The sequence below is a fragment of the Chiloscyllium punctatum genome, unplaced genomic scaffold (assembly GCF_047496795.1).
Source record: "Chiloscyllium punctatum isolate Juve2018m unplaced genomic scaffold, sChiPun1.3 scaffold_368, whole genome shotgun sequence".
NCBI classification, from domain to species: Eukaryota; Metazoa; Chordata; class Chondrichthyes; order Orectolobiformes; family Hemiscylliidae; genus Chiloscyllium; species Chiloscyllium punctatum.
The window spans coordinates 66,521-93,762 of NW_027310102.1; the positions used below are offsets into that span (position 1 = coordinate 66,521).

Below are 27,242 nucleotides of genomic sequence, written 5' to 3' on the forward strand. Positions count from 1 at the left end.
TGCAGCCCTTCATACCTTGTAACATGGCCTAGACTCTCCAACTCCTCCTTCCTCTGCAATGTTCCCCAGAAGGGCACTGGAGGATGGTGGGGGTTACAGAGATATGGAGGGACATCAGGACGGGAGGATTTTGCAGACATTAGGAATATATGGACTTGAGGAGGTTTCACAGTTTATGAGTGTTGTAGGGACTGGAGGAACTTACAAAGATAGGGATAGTTTTCGATTGGAGGATTCTGCAAAAAACTTTACGTGGTTAAAGGCAGGATTCTTAGCAGTGTGCAGGAACAAAGGGATCCTGTGTCCCTCAGGTTCCCACCCAAGTTGACAGGCTGTTAAGAAGGCAGATGGTGTGTTGGCTTTCATTAGCAGGGGGATTGAGTTTAAGAGATGTGAGATTTTGCTGCAGCTCTACAGAACCCCAGTTAGACCACACTTCGAATATTGTGAACAGTTCGGTTCGCTTCATTATAGGAAGGATGTGGAAGCTTTAAAGACAGTGCAGAGGAGATTTAGCAGGAAGCTGCCTGGACTGGAGGGCATGCCCATAGAAGGTAGGTTGTGGAAGCTAGGGCTTTTCTGATCACAGCGAAGGAGGAAGAATGGTGACTTGATAGAGGTGTACAAGGGAATGAGAGGCATCGATAGAGCGGATAACCAGAGACTACATCCCATGGCGAAATGGCTATCACAAGGGGACATACGTTTAAGGTAATTGGCAGAAGGTTTAGTTTAGATATCAGAGGGATATGGGCCAGGTGCTGGCAGGTAGGACTAGATTGGGTTGGGATATCCTGTCGGCATGGAAGGGAATGGTACGTTATTTACACAGAGTGTGGTGGGTGCGTGGAATGGACTGCCAGCCATGGTAGTAGATTCAGACACATTACAGACATCTAAGCAAGTCTTGGATAGGCACAACAATGATAGTAATATGTAAGGTATGTAGGTTCGTTTCATCTTCAGAGTAGGATAAAAGGTCAGCACAATATTGAGGGCAGAAGGGCTTGTACTGGAATGTGCTATTCCATGTTGTAAATAGCAAGGGTTATGATGGCAGCAAGAGGTCTCGGGAAGCGGGAGAGGATGCGATCTGAATGAAGTGACACAAATAGGAGGCGTTGCTAAAGTTGTATGAGGTAACAGAGACAGCAATGGTCTGATCTGGAGCAGATGACCAGACTGGGAGAATTGTGGGGACTGAAGGTGCTTTCACAGGGAGGGAGGAGCATAGAGCCACAGGAGGTTACAGAAATGTGGAGAGCTGTCGGGCCGACAGGAGTTCATGGAGATGGGGAGGTTGGGAGGAATGGCGCAGTTTACAGGGATAAGGATGTTGGTAGGATGGGGTGTTTTACACAGACAGGAATGTTTCAGGTGAATGGAGGTGAGTACAGAGATAAAGTGGGTTGTACAGATTGGAAAAACAATTAGACGTATGGAGGGTAGTCGTGACAGAAGATGTTTATAGACACAGGAAGGCTTAGGTTCTGCAGGTTATTTAGATAAAGGGGGTGTGGAATCAGACAGATTCTCCAAGTGATAAAGACAGCAATTTTGGTTGGAGACAGTTTCACAGATTAGGGAGCATTAGTAACCTCCTCCAGTTTGGTCAGAGTGGGAAGGGTTGTAGGGGAGGGGGATGTTTACACATGGAAGAGCTGGAGAAGATTGTGGAAATGAGTAGATGGATGGAGACACTGGAGGAGCTTACATTGACAGGGTGGGTGCTGGCAATGAAAAGATATCACATAGATAGTGGGTCTGGTAGGAACTGTATTGAAAGAGTCACAGACATTGGAACGACTTCTGCAGATTGGGAGTATTACAGGGCCTGAGAGGATTGTAGGGTCTCTACAGATTAATCGTGTCTTTAAGAATATGTAGATATGGAAATCTTAAACCCAATGTATGCAGTCTTCATTTCAAGACCAGAGCCTTATTATCCCTCACCAGCCAAGGATCCTTAACCCTGCCAGCTTTTCCCTTTACCCCAATGGGGCATACTGGTCCTGGATTCTTGAGATCACACTTTGAAAAGCCTCCCATTTGCCAGTTGTTCCTTTTCCTTCAAACAGACTCACCCAATCGATTAGAATCATAATATGGAGGTTCCGGTGTCGGACTGGGGGTGGACAAAGTTAAAAATCACCCGACACTCGGTTCCAGTCCAACCGGTTTATTTGAAAGCACTAGCTTTCAGAACACTGCTTCTTCATCAGGTGGTTGTGGAGCACAATCCTAAGGTACAGAATTCATATCAACAGAATGGCAGTGTCATGGAATATAATATCAAACAAATTTAGTTTAAGCCTTTCATCTGTTACAGTGATCACCAGCGCTTCCAAAGCGAGTTGGATTTTAGCTGGGCATTGTGCAATTTTAAATTCACAGCATTGACGCTGGCCAGATCCTGCAGAATGGCCCCAAACCTGGCCCTGTTCCAGTTGTCCTCTTCAATCTGTGGACCTGCTGATCTTTCTCCATAACTATGTTAAAACGAAGACAGTTGTGGGCACTGGACCCAAAGTGCTCTCTGAATGACACTTCAGTCACTTGCCCGACCTCGTTTTCTGAGGGAGGTCCAGTGTTGCACCTGCCTGAGTAGAGTAGGGCCCTCTGCATATTGATTTAGGAACCTCCCTTGGACACATTTGAAAAATTGCCCTCTGTCCAGGTCTTTTTATACTCTAGGTGGCCCAGTCAATACAGGGAATATTAAAATCTCCAGCCTGCACTCCTCTATTATTCCTATAGTTATCTACAATCTCTCTACACAGCTGCTCCTCTGGTATCTGTTGGGTCTACAACAGTCTACAATACAGTCCCAACAAAGTGACCACCCCCTTCTTCTTTCTAACTTCTAACCATGTGGAATTTTAAATGAATATATGTTTCATAAATTGGAAATAACAATCCATAAATACGTATTGATAAAAATCCAAACACTTGACCTTCAGAGAAAGACAACAGTTCACTCTCATGTGGTCTGCACGACATACCCACAGCAAAGTGTTTGCCTCTCAATGACCCTGTGAAATGGGCGAGCCAGCTGCTTAGCTCAAGGGTAGCAAGGGATGGGCAATAAAGGCTAGTCAGCCAGAGACACCCACATCCCATACCTGATTTTTAAAAAAAATCCATCCAGATTGGTCCCAGCACAGTTCCAGTGGAACAATGTCCTGGCCAATCACGTTGGTAGATTTACGGACAGGGCTTTAACCTGACAGAGAGGATGCAGGGACAGGCTTCAGGTGAAAGGAGCTTTCCAAATCCAAAGAGAAAAGGTGAAGCATCAGAGCAGCGTGGGAATGTGACTGAAGACAACAGAAAGGAACAGGATGGGACAAAGTTTAACTAAAACTGTAGATCAGCAAATCCATTTGTGACAGGAAATTGTGGGAACGAGTAAATTATGTTTTTTTTATTAATGGACAAAGTCTCTGCAACAAGGTAGATGGATTTGTGACACAGAGATAAAAGAGATTTAGACACCAGAGAGATGTGGTTACAGGGCGAACAAAAGGTGGAACGTAAATATTCAATGGTTCACAACCTTGTGCAAATTCAGGCAAAATGGATGATGCTAACAATAATGGGTAAGAAAGGCATTACAGAGAAAGGATTTGGCATCAGATCATGAAGTAGAGTCAGTCTGAATGTAAATTCTGGCTACTACTTGCCAAGGACACAAGCAGCAGAACAGTTTTCGACCACCCACCGAACAGCATTTCATGGCTCGTCACTGCAATAAATAGGAATTCATTGGAATGTTTAATACAGGCATGGTGAACATTTAGTGAAACGTCAATATTCGCAAAGTCCGGGACAATCACACTGACAACAGTGATATTGGAAGAGGAGTTCAGAGAATTTTTTTCAGTGTTTCTTAGAATAACACATTGTGCAACTGGCGAGGGACGTAACTGTCTCAGAGAGACTGTTGTGTGATAAAACTTAGTGAATGAGTAATGTCACCTGGAGAGATCCTCTGGGAAATTGTGATAAAGTGCAGTTTAAAGAAATATAAAGTTTTAAAGTGAATCACAGAAAGGACAAGCTACAACTAGAAACAAAAATAGCCAATTACATGAGTTTGAGAGGAGAACTGACCAAGATAAACAGGTGAAACAGACTGAAATATGTGCCTGTAAATGAACAGTGGAAAACTTTTGAAGGACAGTGTAAAATACTCAACAAAAGGACATTCCACTGAAACAGACAAAAACTCAGCAAGAAATCCCCACCGGTCCCTCACTCAGGACAAAATGGATCATATTAGATTATGAGGCTGAGAAGATCACCACAAAGTACTTAAAATCCTGAAGTGAGAGAGAGTTTTAGAGTAAGTTTTAAAGGGATTGCAATGGCTCTGCTCGCAGGAGGGGGGCAATGGGAAGGGGAATCGTTGTCAGGGTTTATTGACACGATACGAACATGGAGAGGTGAAGGTGCTGGAGGTGGTGAGAGTGTTACAGAGAGTGGTCGGGGTCTGAACGGTGTTACAAAGCCAGCACGGATTGCTGCAGCTGGAGGGGTTTGCAGAGGTAGGGAGGGTATATGTATTTTTATTTATTCATTCATGCGACGTGGGTGTCACTGCCTAGACCAGCATTCTATGACCCCACTGCTAATTACCCAGAGATTGTTGGGGCCCTGGTGGATAAATATAATACTTTGCTGGACACAGGTGAAGTGCTGAATGACTGGAGGATCAATAATGTGGGTCCGTTGTTCAAAAAGGGCAGCAGGGATAGGGCCAGGTAATTACAGAGCAGATAGTCTGACAGCAGGGGGAGGAACATTATTGGAAACTACTGTGAGGATGAATCAACACTTGCAAAGGTAAGGATCAACTCGGTTTAGTCATCACGGATTTGGTAGAGGAAGATACTGTCTGAGGAATTCAGTTCAGTTTTTTTGAAATGATGCTTAAGTATATTGATGAAGGCAGTGCAGATGATGTGGTTTACATGGACTTGAATAAGTCCTTAAACAAGATCCAACATGGAAGGCTGGTCCAAAAGGACTGGGTTCCAAGGCAAGTTGGCAAATTGGATGCAAAATTGATGGATAGAATATTTTCACCACCGGGTGTACCACAGGGAACTGTGCAGGAACCATTGAACATTAATAACTCGATGTGAAAGCAGAAGGTATCATTAGTCGGTTTGCAGATGACATGAAAGGTGAGGGTGTCGTTCACAGTGAGGAGGATGGTCTCTGTCTGTGGTCCGATGTCGATCGGATGATAATCTAAGCAGAGTTTAGTTCTGATTGAAGTGAGGTAATACACTGTGGGAGGTACGATAAGAGAAGTACAGACATAATAAATGGTAGGTCCTTGTGGAGTACTGAGGAATACAGGGACCTTGGTGGACAAGTCCATAGATCCCTGAAGGTGTCAGCACAGGGAGACAGGGGGGCGGGGAAGGCATCTCAACTGGGAGGGGGAGAGGGACCCATATCCTGGTGGGGTGAATTGCTCGAGATGCTTGAGAGGATATAACCTAGTGTGGCAGGGTGTTGGACCTTAAATAAACGTAAGGTCAGAAAGAAGATTGAGGCTGGTACACGAGTTAAAGACAGCAATTTCAGCAGACAAGGCAGGCAAGAACATAGCAGGGAATGGGGGAAAACTGATCATTAAACAGCATTTATTTCAATACAAGGGGCCAGACAGCTAAGGAAGATGAACTCAGGGCATGGATTGGAACATGGGACTGGGATATTATAGTTATTACAGAAACACAGCTGGGGGAGGGACATGACTGGCAGTTCATTGTTTCAAGGTAGAGATGCTACAGGAAGGGGAGGCAAGAGAGGACGTGTGGTGGTGGGTTTTGATTGCATGAATCATCACAGCAGTACTTAGAGAGGATATTCCTGTGGGATCGCCCAGTGAAGCTATGTTAGTGGAACTGAGAAATAAGAATGGGTCATCACTTTGATACGATCGGACTGCTGACCCCGAATAATCTGTGGCAGACTGAGGAACAAATATGTCGGGACATCTTAAATAACAACCATAATAATAGGGCTGTTATGGTATGGCTTTAGAACTTTCCAAACCTAGACTGGGACTGCCAGTGTTCAGCGTTTGCAAGGGAGGAATTTGGTAATTTTGTTCCAGAAAACTCCCAATCAATATGTAAATAGCCTGAAAAGAGAAAGGGGCAAAACGTGACCTCCACTTGGGAATTAAGGTAGGGAGAGGGACTGAGATGTGAGTGGGAAAGCATTTTGCCAAAGTGAGCACAGTTCTAGTAGTTTGAAAACAGCTTTGGAAAAGGACAGGCCTGGTCCACAAGTGCAAGTTATAAAATGGGGCCCGACCAATCTTGATCGTATTAGCCAGGAAATTTCAAAATGTGATTGGGGAAGGGAATTATTTACAGGAAAAGGGAAGTTTGGCAAGTGAGAATATTTTAAAAGTGAGATAAACTGATCGATCAGCGCCAGCATTTTCCTGTTTGTGTGCAGGTCAATGCTGACAGCATTCGGAAACACTGGCTGGAAATTGAGGGTCTGGTCAAGGAAATGGGGGCAACATGTCAGTATAGCCATCTGGATCAAAGGAATCCCTGAGGATATACAGGGGCTGTTGGAATACACTTTGGGTGGAAAACAGGAATGGAGAAAGGCTAAATGAAATAGCCTCAGCAGAGAAGGAAAGGGTAATCCAAAAGTGATTGTATCAGTGTATTAACAGTGCATAAGTAACTCAGGACAAAATAGTGTCCATTAAAGATCAATGAGGCCATCGAAGTGTGGAATTGCAGGATATTTGCTAAGATCCTAAACATTTTTTTCACTCCAGAACTTACTGTGGAGAAAGACCGGGGAATTCAGGGAACAACAGTAATACATTCGACCACAATTGGAGTTCTCTGCAATTCCAGTCTCTCTGCTACAGGAAGGATGTTGCAAAACTTGAAAGGGCTCAGAAAAGATTAACAAGACATTGCCCGGGTTGTTGCTGAATAAGCTGGGGTTACTGTCACTGGAGAATCGGAGACAGAGGGATGACCTTACAGAGGTCCTGATATGAATATGAGCGGCATGGATAGGGTAAGCATTCAAGGCCTTTTCCCAGAAGTTGGGGAGTCCAAAACTAGAGGGCATAAGTTTAAGGTTAGAGGTGAATGGTTTACAGAGGGACTGAAGGGACAGCTTCTTCACACACATGGTGATGGGTGTATGGAATGAGCTGAGAGAGAAAGTAACGGAGACTGATACAATTACAACATTTAAAAGGGTGTAGTAAGGGTGTAGACGTATGTGGGCCAAATGCTGGAAAAGGGAATGGATTTATTTAGATCTTCTGGGAAGCCTGGATGAGTTGGGGACCGAAGGGTCTGTTTCTATGCTGTATATCTCTATGACTTGAAAAGAGTGCATGTTATAGAAGAGGTGGTGCTGGAGGTTTTAAAACACAAAGCTGTGGCAAGTCCCAGAACCTGATTAAGTGTATCACAGGACACTGTGGGATGCTAGGGAAGAAATTGTGGAGCCCCTAGCAAAGGTATGTGTACTACTGACAGCCATGTGTGATGGGCTGGCAGGCTGGAGGGTGGCATCATGGACAGTGAAGGAGGTTTTCTGAGATTACAAAGGGATCTTGATGAAGGGAGTGAATGGGCTGAAAAAAATGGAATTCAATCTGAATAAATATGAGATAATGCATTTTGTAAAACAAACAAGGGGAGAGCTTATACAATTAATGTTAGAGCTTCCGTTAGTGTTTTAGAGCAGAGGGACCTCCGGGTTCAGGTACATAATCCTTGAAGCTTACATCACAGGATGGATAAGACAGTGTTTGGCATGCCTGACTATTGCTCAGTCCATTGACTGGAGGATTTGGGACGTCATATTGAGATTGTACAGACATTTGTGAGGCCTGTTCTGCAATACTCTGTCCAGTTCTGGTCGCCCAGTTAACAGGGAGGATATTATTAAGCTGCAGGGCATTCAGAAGAGATTTCCCAGGATATTGATTGAGATTTGATTACTTTACAGTGCAGAAACAGGCCCTTCGGCCCAACAAGTCCACACCGACCCGCCGAAGCGCAGAACCTGATTAAGGTACATAACCCATACCCCCACATTTACCCCTTACCTAACACTCCAGACAATTTAGCATGGCCTATTCACCTGACTTGCACGTCTTTGGACTGTGGAAACCCACGCTGACACGGGGAGAATGTGCAAACTCCACACAGTTAGTCACCAGAGGCAGGAATTGAACCTGGGACTCTGGCGCTGTGAGGCAGCATTGCTAACCACTGTGCCACTGTGCCACCGTGCCGCCCACTACCATGCTGGGTATGGAAGGCTTGAGTTCTGAAAAATGGCTGGATAGGCTGAGTCTTTTTTCACTGGAGCCTGGAGGTTGAGACATGATGCTATAAAGGTTTATGAAAAAAAATGATTTATAGATCAATTTTATGGTAGTTGCCTTTTCCTCAGGATGGGGGAGTCTCAAGAGGAGGGGCCACATTTTTAAGGTTAGCGGAGAGAGATGTTCAAAAAAAGATATGGGGCAATTTGCTACACAAAGGGTGGTTTGAGTGTGGAATGAACTTCCTGAGAAAGGGGTTGATGTGGGTACAATTACAATGTTTAAAAGATATTTGGATAAACAGGTGAATAGGGAAGGGTTGGAGTGATATGGGTCAGCAACAGGCAGCTGGGAAGAGTTTAGTTTTAGATTATGGTGGGTATCACCTGAAGGGTCAGTTTCCATGCTGTATGGCTCTATGACAAGAATATGGTTTTATTCCATTATTGAAAAAAGGATCGGGCTGGGTCCACTGATGTGCATCATCGACATAAACGATTTGGTTGAAACTTTAGGAGTGATTGTGCGAAAGTCTGTTGATGATCAAATGAATGGTGTCGTGGGCAGTGAATACGGTTATCAAAGGGGATCTTGACCAACTGGGCCAGTGGGCCAAGGAATGAAAGATGGAGTTTAATTCAGGTGTTGGATTTTGTTAAGTCAAACCAGGGAGGACTAATACAGTTAATGGAAGGGCTCTGGGCAGGGTTGTTGAACAGAGAGAGAGAGAGACCAGGGGGTGCAAGTTACATTGTTCCTCGGAAGTGGCATCACAGGTGGACAGGATGGGGAAAGTGGCATTTGGCACATTTGCCATCATTGGCCAATACTTTGTTCCATACGTTGGAGATATTTGTAACATTGCCCTAAATATTTCCATTGGGCAGAGGAGGCCACGGGGTGACCCTAAGAATGGTGAATAATCAAATGTAGGTGAGTCCAAACCTAGAGGGTATAAACAGGAGGTGAGAGAGAGAAAGGATTTAAAGAGGAAGCTGAGGGGGATCATTATCCACAGAGGATGGTGCATAGACGGAACAGACTGCCTCAGGCACATGGGAGAAACAAGAACAATTACAGCATGGAAAAGACATTTGGGCAGGTACATGGAGAGGAGAAGGTTTGAAGAGATAAGGGCCAAATGCAGGCAAATGAGACTCATTCAGTTTTGGTAATATGGGCAGCACTGAGGAATTGGACCACAGGTTCTGTTTCCGTGCTGTATCACTCTGTATCCAGTTAAAGAGGATTAGTGTACCAAAATAAGGCATGTTGTAGACACTGAAACAGGTTACAGCGATAGAGATGGTAGTCTGGAATGCAGTACGTCTCAAGTACATGGAGCGACTATCGGGAATGGAGCAGGTTACAGGGACAACGACTGTTATGGGAGTTAAAAATTACTGAAGGCACTGGTGCATAAGCCATGCCATAGATACAGTGTTGCAGAGTAGTGAGTGTTAGTACAGTGTTGGAGGGAGAATACAGAACAGAAAGATCCCAGGTAGCGTTCCCAACCTCTCATCGGAAGCCGGCTTTAATGTCTGTTGTCCTGATGCTCACTAAGACAGTGCAGGCCTGGATTAATAACTCTGAACTCCCGATGCTTTCTCAGTGCAACATAAGTTAAAGTAGACGTGGTGACTGAGCATGGGGTGTGTCCATACTGTGTTCCCCATCCAGCACTTATCTATATCATGTCTTGTCAGCGATGTTTGGAGCCCTCTCATTGCTGTCTGCTCTGTGCACTATCAGTGATCTTACCTCACTGTAGGATTTATTGAAAGCTCCAGATCTCCCTGCCCTTTGCCTCTCTGGCTGACCAACTATCTTCAATGAGGTGATGGATGAGACACACAGCAGTTGGGAAGTCTATTGAGTCAGCAACTTCCTGAGTACCTACAGGAGACAGAGAGACAGACAGAATGGGAAATTAGACTGATGCAGTGACGAGTAGACAAGGAGAATGGAAATGAGCCTCACAGATATCTGGAAAATCCCAGTCTCCATCCCTAGCCTGCACTGTTGCGTCTCTCTGGAGTGGAGAATTCTGTTGGCCCAGGATCTAGAGTAGCTGCAAGAGTGAGAGACACTGACAGAGGCAGCAATTAGAGCCACACAGTGAGGGATACCACATGGAGAGAGACTGAGTGATATCACTGGAGTGCTGGAAGACTTCAGGATCACACAGTCATGTTGGAAGAATGGGTTTAGCTTCATGTATCAGTGCTCAGGGATGAGCAACCAGTGAGCAGGTGAAGTGATGGCCTAATAACATTATTGTTAGCGCATTTGTCCAAAACCTCAGCTAATGTTCAGGGGAGGCAGTTTTGAATCTCATCATAAGATATGGTGGAATTTAAAATCAATAATTTTAAAAATATCAATGAACAATCCATAAACAAATATGAAACCATTGTTGATGTACAAAAAACACAATCCCTTAGATTACCTACAGTGTGGAAACAGCCTTTCGACCCAAGAGTAACCCACTCAGACCCATCATCCTCGACCTAAATCAACTAACATTAGGGGCAATGTAGCATGGCCAATTCGCCCGACCTGCGCATCTTGGGACCGTGGAAGCAAACCGGAGCATCCAGAGGCAATTCACGCAGAGAACGAGCAAACTCCACAAAGTCGCCCGCGGCTGGAATTGAACCTGGGACGCTGGTGCGGTGAGGCAGAAGCGCTAATCACTGAGCCACCGTGCCGCGCACTTGCCCTTTCGACAACGAAATCTGATCATCCTCACTTGGTCTGCACTACATACCCACAGCAAAGTGTTTGCCTCTCAATTGCCTTTTGAAATGGCCGAGCAAGCTATTCAGCTCATGGGCAGCTAGGGATAGGCAATGAAGGCTGGTTAGCCAGAGACACCCACATCCCCTACCTGATTTATAAAAAAATCCATTAGGATGGTCCTACTGGAACTGTGCTTGGGCCTGTGACCTGGCCACTCATGTCTATACGTTTATGGATAGGGCTTAAAACTGACAGAGAGGATGCTGGGACAGGGTCCAGGTGAAAGGAGCTTTCCAAATACAAAGAGAAAAGGTGAAGTATGGGAGCAACATGAGAATGTGGCTGAAGGCAATCAGAAAGGAACAGGATGGGACAGAGTTTAACTAAAACTGTACATCAGTGAATAGGTTTGTGACAGGAAATTGTGGGAAAGAGGAAATTATGATTTTTTTTGAATGGACGAAGTCTTATCAATAAGGTAGATGGATTTCTGACACTGAGATAAAAAAAGATTTAGACACCAGAGAGACGTGGTTACAGGGCCAACAAAAGGTGGACATAAACATTCAATGGATCACAACCTTGCAGAAACTGAGGCAAACTGAGGCTAACAATAATGGGTAAGAAAGACATTACAGTGAAATCATTTGACCTCAGGTCATGAAGTAGATTCAGTCTGAATGTAAATTCTGGCTACTACTTGCTAAGGACACAAGCAGCAGAACAGTTTTAGCCACCGAACAGCATTTCATTGCTCATCACTGCATTACACAGGAACTGATTGGAATTTTTAAACAAACACATTGTGATAATTTTCGGAAACTTCAATATTCACAATATCTGGGACTGTCACACTGACAACAGTGATATTGGAAGAGGACTTCAGAGAACTTTCAGTGTTGCTTTGAATAAATTGTGCAACTGGCTAGGGACATAACTATCTCAGAGCGACCATTGTGTGATGAAACTGAGTGAATGAGTCATGTCACCTGGAGAGATCCTCATGGAAATTGTGATAAAGTGCAGTTTAAAATAATATAAAGTTTTAAAGTGAATCACAGAAAGGACAAGCTACAACTAGAAACAAAAATAACCAATTACATAAGTTTGAGAGAACTGACCAAGGTAAACAGGCTAAACAGACTGAAATATGTGCCTGTCAATGAACAGTGGAAAACATTTGAAGGAGCAGTGTAAAACATCAACAAAAGGACATTCCATTGAAACAGCCAAATCCTCAGCAAGAAATCCCCATCGGTCCCTCACTCAAGTAAAAAGGATCATATTAGATTATCGGGCTTAGAGGATCACCAAAAAGTACTTAAAATCCTGAAGTGAGAGAAAGTTTTAGGAGTAAGTTTTAAAGGGATTGCAAAGGGTCTGCTCACAGGAGGAGGTCAGATGGAAGAGGGAATAATTGTCAAGGTTTTATGTCACAAAAGGAACATGGAGAGGTGAAGGTGCTGGAGGTGGTGAGAGTGTTACAGAGAGTGGTCAGGGTCTGAACAGTGTTACAAAGCCAGTACGGATTGCTGCAGCTGGAGGGGTTTACAGAGGTAGGGAGGGACATAGGTTTTTTTTTATTCATTCGTGGGATGAGGGTATCACTGCTAATTACCCAGAGTATAGCACAGAGTCTACCATATTGCTGTGGGTCTGGTGTCACGTCCAGGACAGACCAGGTTAGAATGTCAGATGTTCTTCTCTCAAGGACGTAAGTGAACCAGATGAGTACTTCCTACTGGTCAACAATGCTTTTATGGTGGCCTCACCAATGTCCTGTACAGCTACAACATGACGTCCCAACTTTTACTCTCAATGCTCTGCCCAAAGAAGGTAACCATCCCAAACACCTGCTTCACTAGCCTGTCTACCTGTGACACCACTTTCAAAGAACGGTCTACCTGCATTCCTGGGTCTCTGACTGACAACACTACCCAGGGCCCAAACATTAACTGTACAAGTCCCACCCTGGTTTGTTTCACTAAAATGGAACACCTCACCTTTATCTAATTAAACTCCATCTGCTATTCTTCAGCCCACTATCCCAGCAGTACTGTCCATCCTGTTGTATCACAGATAACCTTCTTCACTGTCCAGTTTACCACCAATTTCAGTGTCAACCAAGAAGCTTACTTACCACAAAACCAATATTCCCATCCAAACCATTTATCAAAATGACAAACACCAGGAGACCGACTCCACCGCTGGTCACATGTCTCCAGTCAGAAAGGCAACATGTCTCCCATCAGCCTCTGTCTCCTACCATCCAGCCCAATTTTGTATCCAGTTGAATAGCTCCTCCTGAATGCCATATCCTTCTACATTGATCTGAACATATTACCCAGTTTACCATACGGATCGTAGAACACAGAACAGTACAGCACAAGACCATTCGGCCACGATGGCATGCACATCTTTTACCCGACTGTCAGATCAAACTAACCGACATATCCTTCATTTTGTTATCATCCATGTGCCTATCCAAGAGTCTGTTAAAATGTCCCGTTCCACCCACCTATCATTCTCTGTGTAAAGGACCTACATCTGAATTCTCCCCTTACCCAACCTCCAATCACCCTCAAATTATGCCCCTGGTACCATGTATGCCATGGAATAAAGAGGTCTCTCACTACTCAATCTATCTATGCCTCACACCATCTTGTTCACCTCTTCCAAGTCACAGTGCACTCTTCTTCACTCCAATGAGAAAAGCCTTAGTTTCCTCAACCTTTCTTCATAAGACATGCCCTTCAGTACAGGCAGCATCCTGGTAAATCTCCTCTTTACCCTCTCTAAAGCTTTCATATCCTTCCTGAAATGAAGGGACGAAATCTGAACACAATATTCCAAATGGATCTAAACAGGGCTGCATAGAGCTGTAGCATAACCTCACGCTTTAAAACTCAATTCCGCAGCTAACGAAAGCGAATACAACATATTCCTTCTATCCAACATTATCAGCTTGGGTGGCAAATTTGAAAAGTCTCAGGTCATGAAATCCAAGATCCATCTGTTCCTCCACACTTTCCAGTATTCTGCCTTTATCCCTGTATTCTGTATTCAAGTCTCACCTCCCAAAATGAATTACTTCACACTTTTCCTGATTTAACTCCATCTACCACTTCTCAGCCCAGCTCTCCATCCAGTCAATGTCCCGTTGCAACCTACAACAGATCTCCACACTCTTCACTACTCCACCAACCTTCGTGTCATTGGCAAACTTACTAACCCACTCTTCCACTCACACATCCAAGTCATTCATAAAATCACAACAAGCAGAGGTCCTGTAACCTCTCTCTGCAGAAAACCACTGGTCACTGAGCTCCAGGCTGAAAGATTTCCATCTGTCATCACCCTCTGTCTTCTACGGGCCAGGAATTCTGTATCCAGACAGGCAGGTTTCCCTGTATCCCATGCTCTGCACTTTCTCAATGAGCCATAAATGTGTTTTGTCACATTCTCAAAGGATTCAATAAGATTTGTGAGTCATGACCTGTCCCTTACAAAGCCATGCTGACTTCCTCTAATCAAACTATGGTTTTCCAAGGAATCACAAATCCTGTCTCTCAGAGTCCTCTCCAATAATCTGCACATCACAGAGAGAAGACTGACAGGCCTGTGATTCCCAGGATTATCTCGATTCCCTTTCTTGAAAAACTCATGGCTGATTCACCAAACCTGCACATCTTTGGGCTGTGGGTGGAAACCTAAGCACCTATTGGAAACTCACACAGACATGGAGAGAAGTGCAAACTCCACACAGACAATTGCCTGGGGCTGGAATCAAAATCACGTCCCTGGTGCTGGGAGGCAGCAGTGCTAACCACTGAGCCACCGTGCTGCCCCATGTAACTCTCTCGAGCCCTGCTTCTGATTCTTGATTCCTCAACCTTAGGTTAGCTTCCTTCTGCCTCTTGACTAGATGTTCTACATCCCTTGGAACCTTGTCAAATGCTTTACTAAATCTCATGTAGACAACGGTGACTGCTCTGCCTTCGTCTATCTCTTGGCCAACTCCTCGAAGAATCAATCCAGTTTGTGAAACACAGTTTTCCACTCACAAAGCCATGCGCTGACTATCTCTAATCAGCCCTTGCCTTTCCAAATATATGTAGCTCCTTTCTCTCAGAATCTCCTCCAACAACTTCCCCAACACTGGGCTCACGGGACTATAATTTCCTTGCTTTTCCCTGCAACCCTTAAGTGATGGAATAACATTAGCCACCTTCCAGTCTTCCGGTAACTCATTGTGTCTGTGGATAATATAAATATCTCTGTTAGGGACACCGCAACCTCTTCCCTAGCTTCCCACAATATTCTAGGATAGACATAATGAGCTACTGAGGATTGATCGACCTTTGTTTGTTTTAAGACTCCAACACTTTCTCTTCTCTGGTGAGGATTCTTTCCAAGACATCACTATTTATTTCCCCACGTTCCCGAGCTTCCATGTCTTTCTCCACAGTAACTTCTGACAACACTATCTTGTCCAATATCTCACCCACCTCCTGATAGTTAAGGTGCCCTATTCTCTACCAAGTTACTCCTTAGCCCTTATTGAAACTTGTGTAAAGGCTTCTGATAATTCAAATACACCGTATCCTCACTACAGCCACTCCTTCACCCTTATCTACTCTGCCATTTATACTCACACCAATAAAAATACAATCCAACAGGCTCAAAAACACATTGTCTTTTTATTAAATGTGTTTCTAAGGGTCCAGTTATTGTATATTGACATATCATTTCAAACATATTTCAGCTCCCGACCTACTGTCAGGCTGACACTGTTTGGTTTCAGACTGGCAGCAGAAATGGTTATGGGAATTCTTGTTTCTCAGTCTGGAAAAGGTAGCTTACAGGTTCAACAGGTAATAGAGGCTTTGGAATTAAGGAGGGAGTGATGTGGGGACCGTATGAGATTATGGACACAGAGAGTGCAGTGGTGACTGAAGAACATTATGGAGATAGGGAGTAATGTGGGGCCTGAAAGGGGCCAAAGAGATCTGCAGGGCTGTTGGGCCCGAAGGAGTTTGCACAGAGCAGGAGGATCATGGGGATTGAAGGAGGTTACCCTGAACGGGAGGGTCATCGGGTCAGGATGAGATTATGGAGATAGGGAGGGTTGTGGGGCCTTTTGGAGGTTATGGAGTTAGGGAGGTTTGTGGGGAATGATTCAGGATACATAGATAGGAAGAGTCGTGGGGACTGAAGGAGTTTATGGAGACAGGGAGGGCTGTGGGGACTGAAGGAGGTTACATAGATAGTAAGTTTATAGAGATGCACAGTGACTACTGGCATTTAGTGATGCAGCGGGCTGTAGTAACTGGGACGGGGGGGGGGGCTGTCTTACAGTGATAGGGAGGGTTGTGGAAGATGGAACAGCTTGACAGATATAGGGCGGGCTTTAGGAATGGGAGGACTTTCCAGGGATTTTGAGGAATGCAGGGATGGGACGTGGTAACAATCACAGGGAAGATTTTGGGAACTTGTTCTGAGATGGGGACAACTGAGAACAGAAGTGAGCCAAACAGTTAGGACAGGCAGGATTAATCAATTAAACTGCATTTATTTCAATGCAAGGGGCCTAACAGGGAAGGCAGATTAACTCAGGGCATGGTTTGGAACATGGGACTGGGATCTCATAGCAATTACAGAAACATGGCTCAGGGATGGGCAGGACTGGCAGCTTAATGTTCCAGGATACAAATGCTACAGGAACGATAGAAAGGGAGGCAAGAGAGGAGGGGGAGTGGTATCTTTGATAAGGGATAGCATTACAGCTGAGCTGAGGGAGGATATTCCCAGAAATACATCCAGGGAAGTTATTTGGGTGGAACTGAGAAATAAAAAGGGATGATCACCTTATTAGGATTGTATTACAGACCCTCCAACAGTCAAAGGGAAATTGCCAAACAAACTTCTAAGGAGATCTCAGCTATCTGTAAGAATAATAGGGTAGGTATGGGAGGGGATTTTAACTTTCCAAACATCGGCTGGGACTGGCATAGTGTTAAAAGTTTAGATGGAGAGGATTTTTTTTAAGTGTGTAGAAGATAATTTTCTGATTCAGTATATGGATGTACCTACTAGAAAAGGTGCAAAACTTGACCTACTCTTGGCAAATAAGGCAGGGCAGGTGACTGAGGTGTCAGTGGGTGAGCACGTTGGGGCCAGCGACCATAATTCTATTTGTTTTAAAATAGTGATGGAAAAGGATAGACCAGATCTAAAAGTTGATGTTCTAAATTGGAGAAAGGCCAATTTTGATGGTATGAAGCAAGAACTTTTGAAAGCCGATTGGCGGCAGATGTTCGAAGGTAAAGGGACGGCTGGAGAATGGGAAGCCTTCAGAAATAAGATAACAAGAGTCCAGAGAAAGTATATTCCTGTCAGGGTGAAAGGGAAGACTGGTAAGTGGAGAGAATCCTGGATGACTAAAGAAATTGAGTGTTTGGTTCAGAAAAAGAAGGAAGCATATGTCAGGTATAGATAGGATAGATCAAGTGAATCCTTAGAAGAGTATAAAGGAAGTAGGAGTATACTTAAGAGGGAAATCAGGAGGGCAAATGCGGACATGAGATAGGTCTGACAAATAGAATTAAGGAGAATGCAAAGGGTTTTTAAAAAATATATTAAGAAAAAAAGGGTAACTAGGGAGAGAATAGGGCCGCACAAAGATCAGCAAGGCGGCCTTTTTGTGCAGCCACAGAAAATGGGGGAGATACTAAATGAATATTTTGCATCAGTATTTATTGTGGAAAAGCATATGGAAGATATAGACTGTAGAGAAAGAGATGGTGACATCTTGCAAAACGTCCAGATTACAGAGGAGGAAGTGCTGGATGTCTTGAAATGGTTAAAGGTGAACAAATCCCCAGGAACTGATCAGGTGAACCCGAGAACTCTGTGGGAAGCTAGAGAAGTGATTGCTGGGCCTCTTGCTGAGATATTTGTATCATCAATAGTCACAGGTGAGGTGCCAGAAGACTGGAGGTTGGCAAAAGTGGTGCCACTGTTTAAGAAGGGTGGTAAAGACAAGCCAGGGAACGACAGACCAGTGAGCCTGACCTCGGCGGTGGGCAAGTTGTTGGAGGGAATCCTGAGGGACAGGATGGACATGTATTTGGAAAGGCAAGGACTGATTAGGGGTAGTCAACAAGGCTTTGTGTGTGGGAAATCATGTGTCATAAACTTGATTGAGTTTTTTGAAGAAGTAAAAAAAAAGATTGAGGAGGGCAGAGTGATAGATGTGATCTATATGGACTTCAGTAAGGCAATCAACAAGGCTCCCCATGGGAGACTGATTAGCAAGGTTAGAACTCATGGAATACAGGGAGATCTAGCCATTTGGATACAGAACTGGCTCAAAGGTAAAAGACAGAGGGTGGTGGTGGAGGGTTGTTTTTCAGACTGGAGGCCTGTGACCAGTGGAGTGCCACAAGGATCGTTGCTGGGTCCTCTACTTTTTGTCATTTACATAAATGATTCGGATGTAAGCAGAAGAGGTACAGTTAGTAAGTTTGCAGATGACACCAAAATTGGAGGAGGTGGAGTGGACAGCGAAGAATGTTCCCTCAGATTACAACAGGATCTGAACCAGCTGAGCCAATGGGCTGAGAGCTCGCAGATGGAGTTAAGTTCAGATATATGCAAGGTGCTGCATTTTAGGAAAGCAAATCTTAGAAGGACTTATACACTTAATGGTAAGGTCCTAGGATGTGTGGCTGAACAAAGAGACCTTGGAGTGTGGGTTCATAGTTCCTTGAATGAGGAGTCACAGGTAGTCAGGATAGTGAAGGCGGCATTTGGCATGCTTTCCTTTATTGGTCAGAGTGTTGAGTACAGGAGTTGGGAGGTCATGTTGCGGCTGTACAGGACATTGATTCGGCCACTGTTGGAATATTGCATGCAATTTTGGTAGACTTCCTATCGGAAAGGTTGTAAAACTTGAAATGGTTCAGAAAAGATTTACAAGGATGTTGCCAGGGTTTGAGGATATGAGCTACAGGGAGAGGCTGAACAGGCCGGGGCTCTTTTCACTGGAGCGTCGGAGGCTGAGGGGTGACCTTACAGAAGTTTACAAAATTATGAGGGGTATGGATAGGATAAGTAAACAAAGTCTTTTCCCTTGGGGTCAGGGAGTCCAGAAATAGAGGGCATAGGTTTATGGTGAGAGGGGAAAGTATATAAAAGAGACCCAAGAGGCAACCTTTACACAGAGGGTGGTACGTGTATGGAATGAGCTGCCAGAGGATGTGGTGGAGGCTGGTACAATTACAACATTTAAGAGGCATTTGGATGGGTATATGAATAGGAAGGGTTTGGAGGGATATGGGACAGGTGCTGGCAGGTGGGACGAGATTGGGTTGGGATATCTGGTCGGCATGGACGGGTTGGACCGAAGGGCGAGTTTCCAAATTGTACATCGTTATGACTCTATCACTCATGGAGGTTATAGAAATAAACTGTGTGGTCACGTCTGGAGGAGATTTAAGGTATAAAGATTTGTAGTTACCGAAGGAAATTCCATCAATGGGGACCAGCAGAGTTTACAGAGACTGAGTGCGTTTTAGAGACAGGAAGAGTTCATAGTCATCATTAGAAATGGAGAAACTAATTTATGAGAGAAGCAGGGTCACTCTGCACTGTGCCCAGAGACAAGGAGGAGTCTAACAGCTGGAGGAGGTTACTGAGGTACAGAGCTTTTTTGTTGTCGTGACGGGAAGGTTACAGAGATCATGAAGGTAGTAGGAGTTCAAAACAGTCACAAAGACAGGGAGGTTTCTCAGGTCTGGAAAGGACGACACTGACCTGGATGGCTTAAGGAACTGAAGAGTTGTTTTTCTTCAGTTAAGGAGAGATGTGACAGAACCCGGCACTAAAGGCAAAGGCAGAAACTTGGAGAGTTGTACTGGTCGGAGGAGCTTACAGGGATAGGCAGGATTGTTGGGGCTCATAGAGATAGGGAAAGTGGTATTTATGAAACAGACAATGGAGAAACTGACAGACATAGGGAGGGTTCTGTGGAACAGTTGAATTTACAGACATGATGGTGACAATGAAGCCTGAGAATTTTCTCATGTTCCTTGCCCAGCATTGTTCTGACCTCATGCCCTCAGGGTCTGAATTAAAGCCCATGAACTCCTCCCTGTGCTGTTTACTGTGAATGATCTTACCGGCTGCAGGATTTACTGAAGGCTCCAGATCTCCCTCTCCATCTCTCTCTGGCTGACAAACCGTCTTCAATGTGGTGATGGACGATTCAGGAATTGGGAATTCTGCTGAGTCAGGGCCATCAGGAATACCTACAGGAGACAGGGAAATAGACAGAATGGTAAATTACACTGCTGTAACGAAGGTTACACATGGAGAATGGCACTGAGTCCCACAGAGATATGGAAATTCCCAGTCTCCATCCATGGCCTGTGCAGTTGCTTCCCTCTGGAGTGGAGAATGCTGTTGGCTCAGGATCTGGAGTAGCTGCAAGAGTGAGAGACACTGACAGAGGCAGCAATTAGACCCTCACAGTGAGGAATACCACATGGACAGAGACAGTGTGATATCAGCAGAGTGCAGGAATGTATCAGGATCACACAATGGTATCATCAGAAGTGGTTCTGACCAGTGAGCACTGCTACCAGTACTCAGGGAGGACTGAGCTATTTTATTGGGATAGGCTCCTCTGGTACCAGGATTATGCAGTGTGCTATAAACGGACACAGATGAGGAGGGGGACAGGTCTGAGGTGAATGGAAATTCCCAAGTCCAAAGAGAAAGGTTGAAATATTGGAACACCATGGAGATGTGGATGAAGACCAACAGAAAGAAACAGTAAGGGACTGAGTTTAATTAAAATACTACATTGTCAAATAGATTTGTGAAAGGAAATTATTGGTTAACATAAAGTAAATGCCATTTCTGCCCCTCACAATTCCTCACACACCACAAGTGACATCACTTCCACTCCTCACATCATCGCTGATGTCACACACTCAGTGACTTCCATGCCCCCGCCCCCACTGCCGTGTTTGCCCCCACCAAAGCCACTCAGCTGCATTCTGCTTACACCACCCCCAGGTCCCACCGTCACCATCCCTGCCCCCAGAACCCTGAGGGGAACAGCACCCCTGCTCATGACTCCATCCCCATTCCCCCTAACACCACACCCACTCCAGTTACAGGCTCCGTCGCCTCCCCCAGCTCCACACCTACGCCTGGTCCCAGCTCCCAGTCCTGCCGAGTTTTCACCATTCCCCCTGTCCTCCCCCTCACTGAGGACGAATAATCAGTCCTCAGCAAAGGCCTCACCTTTATCCCCCTCCGTCCACACATCAATGAATTTAATACACACCGTGACATCGAACACTTCTTCCACCACCTCCGCCTCAGAGCTTACTTTTACAATGAAGACTCCCGCCTATTTTCTGAGGACCCCTTTGCCACCCTCCAATACACTCCATCCACCTGGACACCCCGCGCTGGCCTATTACCTGCCTTTGATTTCTTCATTTCCAACTTCCACCGAGACATTAACCGCCTCACCCTATCTCCCCCCTCCCCCACTCCAACCTCTCACCCTCACAACGTACAGCCCTCCACTTCCTCTGCTCCAATACCGACCTCACCATCAAACCAGCAGAAAAAGGGGGTGCAGTGGGAGTCTGGTGCACTGACCTCTACACCGCTGAAGCCATGATGCCAACTCGAAGACACCTCCTCCGAACACCCCCTCTCCCATGACCCACCTCCCATCACCAAACCGTCATCTCCCAGAGCAGACAGAACCTCATCACCTCAGGAGGAGATCTCCCACCCACAGCTTCCAACCTCATTGTCCGGGATCCCCCACTGCCCGGTTCTACAAGTCTAACCACCCCAACTGCCCCATTGTCTCAGCATGCTCCTACCCCACCGAACTCATGTCTCCCTACCTCGACATTGTCCTGTCCCCCCTAGTCCAGGAACTACCCACATTCGTTTGAGACACCACTCACACCCTCCACTCCTCCAAGACTTCCATTTCCCTGGCCCACCAACGCCTCACCTTCACCATGAATATCCAATCCCTCTACACCTCCATCCACCATGACCAGGACCTCGAAGCCCTCTGTTTCTTCATCTCCCGACGTCCACAACAGTACCATTCCACCGAGACTCTCATTCGGTTGGCTGAACTTGTCCTCACCCTTAACAATTTTTCCTTTGAATCCTCCCACTTCCTCCAGACCAAAGGGGTAGCCATTAGCACCCGTATGGGCCCCAGCTATGCCTGTCTCTTTGTTGGCTACGGAGAACAGTCCATCTTCCGTAATTATACCGGCACCACTCCCCACCTCTTCCTCCGCTACAATGATGACTGCATAGGCGCCACCTCGTGCTCCCGCGAGGAGTTTGAGCAATTCATCAACTTCACCAACATATTCCACCCTGACCTTAAATTTACCTGGACCATCTCTGACACCTCCCTTCCCTTCCTGGACCTCTCCATCCCCATTAATGACAACCAACTTGACACTGACATTTTTTACAAACCCACTGACTCCCACAGCTACCTGGATTACACCTCTTCCCACCCTACCTCTTGCAAAAATGCCATCCCGTATTCCCAACTCCTCCACCTTTGCCGTATCTGCTCCCAGGAGGATCAGTTCCACCACAGAACACACCAGGTGTCCTCCTTCTTTAGAGACCGCAATTTCCCTTCCCACGTGGTTAAATATGCCCTCCAACGCATCTCATCCACATCCCGCACCTCCGCCCTCAGACCCCACCCCTCCAACCGTAACAAGGACAGAACGCCCCTGGTGCTCACCTTCCACCCTACCAACCTTCGCATAAACCAAATTATCCGCTGCCATTTCCGCCACCTCCAAACGGACCCCACCACCAGGGATATATTTCCCTCCCCACCCCTCTCCACTTTCCGCAAAGACCATTCCCTCCATGACTACCTGGTCAGTTCCACGCCCCCGAAAAACCCACCCTCCCTTCCTGGCACCTTCTCCTGCCACTGCAGGAATTGCAAATCCTGCGCCCTCACCTCTCCCCTCACCACCATCCAAGGCCCCAAAGGAGCCTTCCACATCCAAAGTTTTACCTGCACATCCATCAATATCATTTATTGTATCCGTTGCTTCCAATGCAGTCTTGTCTACATTGGGGAGACTGGACACCTCCTAGCAGAGCACTCTAGGGAACATCTCTAGTACACTCACACCAACCAACCGCACCGCCCTGTGACCCAACATTTCAACTCCCCCTCCCACTCTGCCGAGGACATGCAGGTCCTGGGCTTCCTCCACATCCACTTCCTCACCACCAGACGCCTGGAGGAAGAACGCCTCACCTTCCGCCTCGGAACACTTCAACCCCAGGGCATCAATGTGGACTTCACCAGTTTCCTCATTTCCCCTTCCCCCATCTCACCCCACCTCCAGCCTTCCAGCTCAGCCCCGCCCTCATGACCTGTCCTAATGGCCTCTCTCCCTTCCCACCGATCCATCCCACCCTCCTCTCTGACCTATCACCCCCATCCCCACCCCCATTCACCCAATGTACTCTTTGCTACCTGCCCCCACCCTCCTCTCTGACCTATCACCCCCATCCCCACCCCCATTCACCTATTGGACTCGATGCTACTTTCTCCCCATCCCCACCCCTCTCTCATTTATCTCCCCACTCTGCAGGCTCCCGGCCTCTGTTCCTGATGAAGGGCTTTTGCTGTTCGATTTTCATGCTCCTCGGATGCTGCCTGACCTGCCGTGCTTTTCCAGCACCACTCTAATCTAGACTCTGGTTTCCAGCATCTGCAGTCCTTGTTTTTACCTTATTGGAGGAGGAGACTACCGAGATAAGGCATGTTGGAGACACTGAACCAAGTTACAGGGATAGGGATGGTAGTCTGGAATGCAGCACATTTCAAATATGTGGAGGGACTATCGGAAAGGGGAGAGGTTACAGCGATAGGTTCTGTTATAGGAATTAAAAATTATTGAAGACACTGGACCACAAGACATGCCATAGATACACCGTTGCAGAGTAGTGAGTTTTAATATAACAGAACTTACATTGGGATGGTGATTGAGCCTGGGGTGTGTGTGTGTGTGTGTGTGTGTGTGTGTGTGTGTGTGTGTGTGTGTGTGTGTGTGTATACTGTGCTCCCCTCCAGCACTGTATCTATGTCATGTTGTGTTCACAGATGGTTGGATCCCTCTCATTGTTCTTTGCTCTGTGCACTGTGGGTGACCTTACTTCACTACAGGATTTATTGAAGGCTCCAGATCTCCTTTCCCTTTGTCTCTCTCTGGCAGACCAACTGCATTCAATGAGGTGATGGACGATCCACCCAGCAGCTGGGAAGGCTATTGAGTAAGGACTTTCCTGAGTACTGACAGGAGACAGAGAAATAGACAGAATGGGAAATTAAACAGATGCAGTGAGGGTTACACAGGGAGAATGGCACTGAGTCCCACAGAGATCTGGAAAATGGAGCGATATTAAGTAATAGTCCCAGATTGCTGGAAGATGTCAGGATCACACAATTGTGTTGTAAGAATGGATTTAGCTTCATGATGCCCTGGTATCAGTGCTCAGGGATGAGCTCCCAGTGAGCAGGTGAAGTAATGGCCTCGTGGTATTATTGCGAGAGAATGTATCCAAAACCTCAGCTAATGTTCAGGGGAGGCAGGATTGAATCCCACCATCTGAAAAGGAGACATTTGAAATCAATAATTTTAAAAATAATAATTAACAGTCCACAAATATATATGAAACCATTACTGAAGTACAACAAATCCAAACCCTTGTCCTTTAGAGAAGGACATCTGCCCATCCTCACGTGGTCTGCACGACATCCCCACAGCAAAGGGTTTGCCTCTCAATTACCCTCTGAAATGGCCGAGCAAGTTACTCAGCTCAAGGGCTTCTGGGACTGGGCAAGAAAGGCTGGTCAGCCAGAGACTCACACATCCCATACCTGATTTTAAAAAAAAAATCTATGAGGATGGTCCCCCTGGAACTGTGCTGGGAGGAGTGTCCTGGCCAATCATGTCGGTAGGTTTATGGACAGGGCATTAAACTGACAGAGAGGATGCAGGTGAAAGGAGCTTTCCAAATCCAAAGGGAAAAGGTGAAGCAATGGAACAGCATGGGAATGTGGCTGAACACAAGCAGAAAGGAACAGGATGGGACAGAGTTTAACTAAAATTGTACATCAGAAAATAGATTTGTGACAGAAAATTGGGGAAGAGAGTATATTATGTTTTTTTTTTGAACAGACAACGTTGCTGCAATAAGGTCGATGGATTTGTGACACAGAGATAAAAGAGATTTAGACACCAGGGAGACATGGATACAGGGTGAACAAAAATATTCAGTGGTTCGTAATCTTGTGCAAACTCAGGCAAAATGGGCAACGCTAACAATAATGGATAACAAAGGCATTACAGAGAAAGTATTTGGCCTCAGGTCATGAAGTAGAGTCAGTCTGAATGTAAATTCTGGCTACTACTTGCCAAGGACACAAGCAGCAGAACAGTTTTAGCCACCGAACAGCATTTCATTGCTCATCACTGCATTACACAGGAACTCATTGGAATTTTTTAACAAAGGCATTGTGATAATTTTGGAAAACTTCAATATTTGTATAATCTGGGACAATCACACGGTCAACATTGATATTGGAAGGAGTTCAGGAGAATTTCTTTTCAGTGTTTCTTTGAAAAACACATTGTGCAATTGGCTCGGGACATAACGATCGCAGAGCGACCGTGTAATGAAACTTCGTGAATGAGTAATGTCACCTGCAGAGATCCTTCGGGAAATTGTGATAAAGTGCAGTTTAAAGAAATATAAAGTTTTAAAGTGAATTACAGAAAGGACAAGCTACAGCTAGAAACAAAAATAGCCAATGACATGAGTTTGAGAGGAGAACTGACCAAGGTAAACAGGCTAAACAGACTGAAATATGTGTCTGTAAATGGACAGTGGAAAACATTTACAGGGACAATGCAAAATACTCAATAAAAGGACATTCCATTGAAACAGTAAAAACCTCAGCAAGAAATTCCCACTAATCCCTCACTCAGGACAAAAAGGATCAAACTAGATTATGAGGCTGAGAAGATCACCAAAAAGTACTTAAAATCCTGAAGTGAGAGAGTGTTTTCGGAGTTAAATGTTAATGAATTGCAATGGGTCTGCTCGCAGGAGGGGGGCTGTGGGAAGGGGAGCCACGGTCAGGGTTCATTGACACAATAGGAACAGGGAGAGGTGAAGGTGCTGGAGGTGGTGAGAGTGTTACAGAGAGGGGTCAGGACCTGAACAGTGTTACAAAGCCAGTACAGTTTGCTGCAGCTGGAGGGGTTTGCAGAGGTAGAGAGGGACATATGTATTTTTATTTATTCAGTCATGGGATGTGGGTGTCACTGCCTGGAACAACGGTATTTGACCCCTCTGCTAATTACCCAGAGGGTAGATCAGAGTCAGCCATATTGCTGTGGGTCTGGAGTCACATGTCGGCCAGACCAGGTTAGAATATTTGATGTCCTTCCCTAAAGGAGGTTAGTGAACTAGATGAGTTCTTCCCACTGATCAACAATGTTTTTATGGTGGCCTGACCAATGTCTTTTACAGCCACAACATGACATCCCAACTCTTACTCTTAATGCTCTCCCCAATGAAGGTAACCATCCCAAACACCTGCTTCACCAGCCTGTCGACCTGTGACACCACATTCAAAGAACTGTGTACCTGCATCCCTGGGTCACTGACTGACAATACTACCCAGGGCCCAAACATTAACTGTACAAGTCCCACCCTGGTTTGTTTCACCAAAATGGAACACCTCACCTTTATCTAATTAAACTCCATCTGCTATTCTTCAGCCCACTATCCCAGCAGTACTGTTCATCCTGTTGTATCACAGATAACCTTCATCATTGTCCACTTTCCCACCAATTTCAGTGTCACCCAAAACAATTACTTACCAGGAAACCAATATTCCCATCCAAACCATTTACCCAAATGACAAACAACAGGGGACCCACTTCACCGCTGGTCACATGTCTCCAGTCAGAAAAACAACATGTCTCCCACCACCCTCTGTCTCCTACCATCAAGCAAATTTTGTATCCAGTTCACTAGCTCCTCC

The 27,242-nt window shown here is 45.6% G+C and overlaps 1 protein-coding gene across 1 annotated transcript in view; it reads right to left on the reverse strand.

The window, feature by feature from the left end:
- LOC140472562 (uncharacterized) overlaps nucleotides 1-27,242 on the reverse strand; it is a 134,036-nt gene that overhangs the window by 34,230 nt on the left and 72,564 nt on the right. The window contains exons 3-4 of the transcript XR_011957725.1: nucleotides 20,269-20,397; nucleotides 10,106-10,240 (exon numbers count right to left, since the gene is read on the reverse strand). The gene's annotated coding sequence lies outside the window, so the exon portion shown is untranslated. The remainder of the gene's footprint in view (nucleotides 1-10,105; nucleotides 10,241-20,268; nucleotides 20,398-27,242) is intronic.